At 36.0% G+C, this 8,651-nt stretch overlaps 1 protein-coding gene across 3 annotated transcripts in view; it reads right to left on the bottom strand.

Annotated features, from left to right (window-relative positions):
* ttbk1a (tau tubulin kinase 1a) overlaps positions 1-4,890 on the bottom strand; it is a 32,484-nt gene extending 27,594 nt beyond the window's left edge. Inside the window, exon 1 of one of the 3 annotated variants that reach the window (XM_026275468.1) lies at positions 4,715-4,890. The gene's annotated coding sequence lies outside the window, so the exon portion shown is untranslated. Of the gene's footprint in view, positions 1-3,331; positions 3,433-4,714 lie in introns of those variants that run through there. The other 2 variants (XM_026275469.1, XM_026275470.1) reach the window with 2 other exon arrangements.
* Between the last annotated feature and the right edge of the window lie 3,761 nt (positions 4,891-8,651).

Here is an 8,651-nt window from a genome sequence, read left to right on the forward strand (position 1 = left end):
TGAAGTTCAGCATTACAATTCTCTAAATGCTTATTACAAAAACATTACTCCAAGGTTCAGTTTTGGAGTCACCTTCTATTAAACTAAGGTTACAAAAGATGCATATTAGAACCCAATAACATGCTATTTGGCATGCAGCACCATTGTTTTGTTGGTTAAACATGCAGGGCCCAGCTCGGCTCAGATTCAGTAGCTCAGTCGCTAAAACACATGCCCAGCCCAGCAACCATCAACAACTGCAGTCTCTAGTGCAGCATCTTAGAGACGTGCTCTATGGACAATCTAGGAACAAACTGCACTATGACATAAGGTAGACAAAGTTCAGCCAAGAAAAGTGACAGAGCAGAGTATTGCCAACTCATGTGCCAAATTCCTGACACCTGCACTGATGTACCCTTGATACAGGCAAACAAGGAGATTTGTGGAAAACAACTGGAAGATGAAAATCTGAATGTTATACAGACAGTGGCAGGGATGAATGATGCAGTTTACAAATATATATTTAAAAGACTGAAAGCTTGTTTGGTCTGAATTCACATGAGTTGGCAAAAGAATGTGAGCAGTGAAGAGTTTAATCACTATGTGTTGGTTTCTGAACACTGAGATACAACTGAAGTTCATTAAGCCAGCATTTCCACACCCTGCAGTGGCCAGTTATCAATGGGCTCTTTATTGTAGCTGCAGTATACCGTTTTGAATATAACAACCATTATTGAAGAATGAAGCTATTTAGCTTGTCGTTGTCAATTATACCTAATGCCTCACTTTCCCATCTTTTCATTTACAGCCAATCGTCAACAGAGTTCAACGAGTTTCTACAACCTTGGTTCCGGAAGTATTTTTTCCTTTCATTTTTCCCATAGGGATTTTAAAAAGTCGTTGAGACATACCAACCAGCTACGAGGTGAATTACAACATTGGATAAAACTGACTGTGCTTAATGGCTTCAATGGGGGAAAGAACTACAATCCCATCAAGCATTGTTGGAGAACTATAGAACCAACCCTTTAAAGAGACAACATATTTTACACTTATTGCAAAATATGTACTGTGGTTGCCATTGTGGCAAAACTTTACTGTGAAAAATATGGTAGCAACATTTTTATGTTTTAAAGATTTTAATTCAATTTGACTTCCAAAACCACAAATGTAAATGGTTTGAAGCATAGAGAGACCTCATTTGGAATGATCGGAGTGATTTTGAATTTCCAATCGGTGGATATTTCTATGCAGGGGGGGGTATGTAACTTTAAACCAGGAATTTATCTGTTATAAACAATAAGTTAAAATAATGAGGGCTGATGGCTTTAGCAAAGGCATTCCATTGATTATCAATCTCATAGCTCACAGTAGGTCTATCAAAAAGTTTGCAAGCTATCTTTCCCCATATGGAGAAAAGGAATGGGATTTTTACTTCCGCAACTAGACTTCTGCATGCTATTGTGACCACATTTGGAAATTTGAGAATGAGAAACAACTTTGTAAGCAAAAGTATAAAAGGTCTATCAAGGTGTGGAAATGCTATTGCTTCATTCCAACAATAAATGGAATCCACTTTAGGTCAAAGGACAGATGAATATCCCTGATAGTTTCTACATTAGCTGCGATCTACCCTCTCCCTTATGAGCGACTAACAAGCAGGTTCCGAACAGTCTTACGGGTGTTGTCCGAGACAGGCCGTAATGCTGGCGAAACAGCTAAAGCATCCAATCGCACGGCCTATATTCCCACTAATCTGCATGGGAGCTTTTTTTTTCTCCGTTTCGTTCCAGGGGACCCATGGGATGTGAGGTTACGGTGAGCGAAAAGCAGAGAGGGTTTCCATTCAGGGTCACCTTAATTAACAAAGAATAATAATTGAAATTCCTCTGAATCCCAGGGAAGGGAAGCGTCAACAGCCATTTTGTGATCAAACTCTGAAAAGTGAAGTGCAGCCGCATTTCCAGGAAGGGAGAGGGGGAGAACTATGAAGGACAGTGTAACTCTCTCACCATTTTCACAAATCTCTTCAATAACCTTACGTCTCTGACAAATATCTGGCAACTGACCAATTTAGTCGACGCCAAAACCCTCCTTTGCCAGCCTACAAGCCAGAAAAACAAGAGAAGAGATGGATTATACTTAACAAGCAATTAGTTTTGAGCACTCTGAGCTGATGCAACGCTTGATATGATGTTACGGCTGTTTTGTTTTCCTTCTCTGCGCTAGTTGACAAGGATTCGGCACATCGGTCAGTCGTGGCCGATGACACGATCTTAAACTGTCAGCAGCTCGTCTTTTGACTATTATGACACTCACCATCCATCTTAAGGCAAGCATGGGTCAGACAGAAATTCAATCCTGAAGGATGAATGTCACAAAGATCAGTTTGCACTCATTGTCTCAGAGAAAGTTGATACATGCATTATTGAATCATAAACTAATGCGCATAAGGAAAAAATGTGTCTTTGACTTGACTTGAAAAGACTTTGCCGTTACGTAAGCCCTGTGAACTGAAGAAAACAGAAAACATACTGATGTGCAACACCGTGAAATGGACACAGATACATACACACATTACAGGACACTTGGACACAAATGGGCCATTGAGAAAGACAGACAGTAAATACATATAATGCTTTCATAAGTGCATAAATGTTGTGTTCAAAAGCATAAGGGAAAGTGGGGGTAAGCTGTGCCATTTTTTCCTTGAGTTTTCTGAATAGGCTGTGGAGCAGGGCCACAAAAAGGTCCAAGTCTTGTATTGACATATATTTAAAATAAATAATTGATAAAAACATTTTCTTGCACATTATTTGTTTTCTTAAAGGTTTAATATGAGCATTTACTATTCTGAATATTTTAGTGCAGGGATATTATTTCCAATTTTATATTATTATTTTTATTATTAATATACTAACATTTTTTTGAGATACTTAAGTACTTAATTGCCTAACAATCTATAATATATTACTCTGTAAATTTGGTTTGATATAAAATGTATTTTACCCATCATGTAGAAAATTTACTTTCATATGCAAAAACTCACTTTTGAAAACCTTAAAATGTACTTTTCTCTCAATCACAGAAAGACTTTTTCAAAATATTTGGATACAAAAATTGTGAGGATGACCCATCTTAACCCATTCTCTCTTATGCCACAGAGTTGGAGTAAAGTTTGTAGGAAATGTACACAATGTCTTACAAAAAGCACTGTATAACAATTTATGGCTTACATAAAACTAACATTTCATTGCAACCCTTACTCCAGATTATTTCACATGCTTTAGTAAAACAGATAAAATGCAATTCCCTATTTTTTAAAAAATGAGTGTGGATGCTCTCACCATACCTGGCACACAGACTACACAAAGTCAGTCTTTTCCGTCGTTTTGAAATCTTCATTTGGGACCTCACAGTGACACAAACGATCAACTGGGACCGTTTTTAATACTATAAACCGATTGATTTCTGCATTTTGTTACTGATGGTCTACTTAGCTAAAATTGTGTTCACGGATGCGAAAATAATTCTTAAAAAAAAAAAATATATATATATGTATATATATATATATATATATATATATATATATATATATATATATATATATATATATATATATTAGGTTACTATGATTTATTTATTTCTTTATATCTTAAAACAATATGAATCTCAGGCACGCTTCTAATGCACTGCCTGCCAATCGACTACCACAAAAACACCCACTGAACAAGCGCACTTTGTTATCTAATCATAAACATCATTCCTATAATATAAATATCATGCATGTATTAATGTCACAAAGGTCCAAGGTTAAAGCAAAAAAAAAAAACATATATGACACGTGACGTGCTCTAATTCTCCGTATAAACGAGCTCTATGGCATCATAGTGCAAAACAGCCTAAACCACAGAGAATTATAAGAGTATACATCAATATTATTCTACCCAGATATTCCATACATCCGATATATTATGATAAATAAACGACACGGCTCTCACTGAACACAACTGTTCGGTCGCGCAACCTTATTAGCGCTGGTCCGCACTGCAGCGCGTCAAACACCCATGCAGTGACTCTTTACAATCTGTAGAGGACGCTTTCTATATGAATATTCATTAGGTTGAGTGACGATCGTCTTGTGTAGCTACGTGATTGGCTGATAGACAGGAGCTGCGCTAGTCAACAAACGAATCGAACGCGTAGCTTATGAATTTTAATTACGAATCAGGAAGGTTAGAAAGCAACGTCAGACTGTCCTAATTATTATTCATAAGCTATGCCTTCGCCGTAGTAGGATTGGTTGCCTCCTGGCTACACCCGTTGTCACTGTGCATTTTGTTTAGTTATATAAACTAGTCAACACATTAGACAGATAAAATTATCTAAGATTACAAAACCATACAAAAATGTTCATTAGGCCAAAGTAAACATACCGATTCTAACATAAAAGCGCATCCAAACAAAACTGCAAATCTCAAAATTGAAGCCAACAAACATCACCAGGGGTACAAGAGACAAGTGTTATTTTCAATAAACGCCTATAGTATGTTTTTCAATTACCAAAAAAATAATTTGCAGACATTTCGGGTGCAGTTGGATTAATTCACATTCCTACGGAGAAGGATGTTTTAGAATGATAGCGTGTCTGCTCCAGGACTGCTATGGCCTGGCATCTCAGGAATAGCCATACTCACTCATAGCGAAATCAAACGGAATATAAAGCGCTTATTACCTGCTCATTTTCTTATGTGTGGAGGCTCATAACCTCTTTTCCCGCGCCAGGATACTCTTTAGACCTCTCTCCATGCACCATTGCTAAGGATGCTGCAGCTCCCTGCTTTGCTCCCCGCCCGTCTGGATCCCAGCATCAGCACCACACATCACTCTTCCTCTCTGACCTCCACCACTGCGATGCTGATGCTCTGCAGACGGTATTGCGCTCTCTGCTGGCAGGCTCTTCACAGGACCAGATTTTTTATTTATTTATTTATTTATTTATTTTTATGGGGGACCAAATGATCAGTAAGAGCAGAACTAATATGTCACACGTTTTAAACTACATATATCAAGAGCATGCTCACAGATGAAACAGAGAACAAACAGCATTGAATGAAGTGGATTAGAGCCCTTTACAGGCCTCAAATATAGGCCCAAACCAGGCTTTTCCCCCTCTTCCCAAAAACAGCTTATACTATTTCAGATATAAAAATAGTTCAGTTTGTATGAAATGGAAAATCGATTGTATTTCGTTTCTTTTTTTTTTTAAAGTTAATTGAGAAAAATGTTTGGAGCATTTTTTTGTTCATTAAATGTAAGTTTTTTTTTTTTTTTTTTCTTAAGTAAAGACCAAGCGGCCAGCGGCAGACAGTGATCATTGTTCATGCCTCATCGAGCTCATCGTACGCTCAAATACACCTGCAGACGCCACTGCACAGGACAACCAAAAATTGTCACAAACGTTGGAATCTGTGGTAATTGGGACGCTGCAGAGGCTGTGACCCGGGCTTGGCAGGGGCTTGGGTTGTTAGATCATGCCTCCACGCCAGAAATATCAGGTTCAGCCCTGGACACCAGAACCTGTCAGAAAATATGTGTTTTGTCCAGAACAACTAGTCAGCAAAATTGTCTGATACCTAAAACCCATGAAGAGCAAGTCTTGTCTCTGCTATCAGCCAAGAGGTTCACTGAGTAAATTCAGAAAAGCACAGAAACAGGAGATGAAGTGATGTAGTTATAAACCAAACTGCTTCACAAAAACCATCCATAAAACCTGAATTTACAAAAGCATTCCCATGTATTTTCCTTGTTTTATTACCATCCCAATTGTTTTATCTTTAATTACTTTACGAATATTGTAATATTCTCTTATTTTATTATCAGAGCCCCAAATCTTCAGCAAGTTTTTATCAATGTTGCTTTTAATTAATGTTTTTTCCTTACATTTTTTCCAAGGAAAATTTCTATTTTGTCATTACAACTCACTGCTCTTGACTTGAGCTTAGTGGTTCAAAATTTAACTGAACTGCCAATAACAAACTAAATAAATGAATAAACAGTTTTGTTATCATTGTTTGATACTAGACCGGTTCAATTTTGCAATTCTCGATTCCAATTTCGATACCACAGCAAAAATAGCATAACAAATAAAAAGAGAAATGAATCAGTAAATGAACAAATTACAACCAATACCACAAATAAATAAACAAACCAGCCAACATTACACAAATTATTGATGCTTTAGGTTTTTGGGTTTGGTGTTCAGCATCAATTGCAGTCACCTGTCTCTCATAACCTCATCAGTCTCACACTATAAGAATGGCACACAAACACTCTCACATCGTGGTTGATTGTTAGCCTAATGTTTCCTTGCCTTGCTTTTGTTTTCTTCAATTTTGGATTGTTTTCTTTTCTGTAGTTGTTCACCTGTTACCAAATTACCCTTTTAGATCACCTTGTGTGCTACTTTTTCACTGATGTCTTGACCCTGCCAGTCTAACTACATCTTAATAATAAAGCCTGTATTAGTTTCAAAGGCAAAGGCTAGGTCTTTCCGAAGGCAAAATATAAAATCTTGCAATACCTGAACCTACCCCTCACACAAGAATGGGCGATTTTTAAAACACTTAATTCTGTATGATTTATAAGCTTGTTTCCTTATGGGGACCAAAAATGTCCCCACAAGGTCAAAATGTAGTACAAAATGTATAGCATAGGATTTCAGGTACACACACACACACACACACACCTTCAACCCATATCACAAGAAAATAATTCCTATGACCTTAAACATCTGCAGTATCAGCATTTTAATGTTGCATAATATATAAAATAAATGTAATAACCATGTTTGTCCCACAAACCATGCCCTACCACACATTTTTGCCTGACTATCCCACTTTCCGAAACCACGTTTCCTAAAGTGGGACACTAGGAAATGTGCTAAAAATATAAAAAATATAGTTCATGTATACAAAGTTATACTATATATTTTATATTTTATAAGCAAATTAGGCCAACAAGTAACAGGATTGCCTTGTTTAAAATGAATTCAAACACCTAATATCAAGTTTGTCCAAACTCTATGTCGCTGACCTTTGGATGGTCTTCACACAATGTGCTTCCTGTCTGATGATTACTCTGCCCTCAAATATGACTCAACATCTGAGAGGTCATGTGATTTTGAGGACATGATACCACAGCTTTGGTTAGCCCATAGTTTCTCTGGCATTCATGTATTTATGTGGGGAGCAACAAACACTAGGCCTTAGGTGTCCCACATGTCAGAACTTCTAGTAAATTACAAGCTATTTTGTTTTTATTTAGCTATTCTGAATAGTAGATCTAATTGTAATGTCTTTTTGATAGGCCTACTAAAAAATAAAAATAAAAAATAAAAAAAATAATAATAATTGTCATCAATTTATCCAGATTTGTACAGGGAATTTGCATTTCCCAAAAGCTTCATAAGCCTAAGAAGTTTGGAAAAACTACTGTACGACTGATCTTAATATTATGGTCTGTTTCCCAAAAGCATCGTTACATAAGTAGCACTTGAAAATAATCGTAGATCTACGAGTATCGTAAAGCCCTAAGAGCATCGTAAGAAGATTTAATGCGGTCACCTGCAAGACAATCGGCAGATTGCACCTTTAAGTTTATTCAAGTGCAATGTGATTATAATATAAGAATTTGATTGTGCTTTATTGTACACTTTATGACTCATTTTCTTTATTTTATTTTTATTTTTTTCATTAATAAAAAAATAATGTTTAGATTCATTTTTGCATTTGCACCATATGGTCTGAAAATTGAATTGTGAAGCGTTACATGGACCGTTAGAAACGATACTGATTTTGCAGTTTTACAGACTTTGATCAAAGCAATAAATAATATTTCAGTATGTTAAAATAGAAATGAGTGCCTGTTGATGTTGCAACTAGTGCTGTTCAAAACATAATGTTTGTTAGGACAGATTGTGGCTTGTAGCTCCTAAACAAGGTACTTGTTTTGAGTCATAGTCTTATAGTAATTCTATAATAAGTATATGTGTCATTTTGACAAACTGTTTTTCATCTCACTTCGGTTATTAAAGGAAGTGTGTGTGGCAATGATGTCATATGCACTAATTTCCAAAACAGAGCATGTTAAACAGACTCTTATAAGGCTTAAACATAGCATCCCTTGTTTTTTAATCCTAAATTAAACAAATGCATTCATAACATCTGTGTAATATGCAATTAGTTGTGTTTTATTATTATTATTATCATTATTATTATTATTATTATATAAAACAGGTGGCACCTTTCCCCTTATTTCTTTTCTGTTATATCAGTTATTGTACTTCACACCTATGGGCAGTAGTCAGAATGAACATTATCTTCGTTACTCACGAAGCAGAACAAAATTACTCTATACAGGAAAATAAAAAAATGCTTAACATGCATGGATAACATTTATGATGTGAAAAAGTTTAAACAGTGCGTGCATAATTCAGTCAAAATTCTGATCACTTATTTTGTTTATGACATATATCTTATAATTATATAAATCAAAATGAACTGGAAGTGAAAAACACTCACCGTTGCTCCAGATGTAAAGTCAAAGCATTAAGGGGGTGAAAACATTTGAACAGAAAGAAGATGTGTACATTTATCTTATTGTGACCAAAT

This window comes from Carassius auratus, chromosome 11 (genome assembly GCF_003368295.1).
Source record: "Carassius auratus strain Wakin chromosome 11, ASM336829v1, whole genome shotgun sequence".
Taxonomy (NCBI): Eukaryota; Metazoa; Chordata; class Actinopteri; order Cypriniformes; family Cyprinidae; genus Carassius; species Carassius auratus.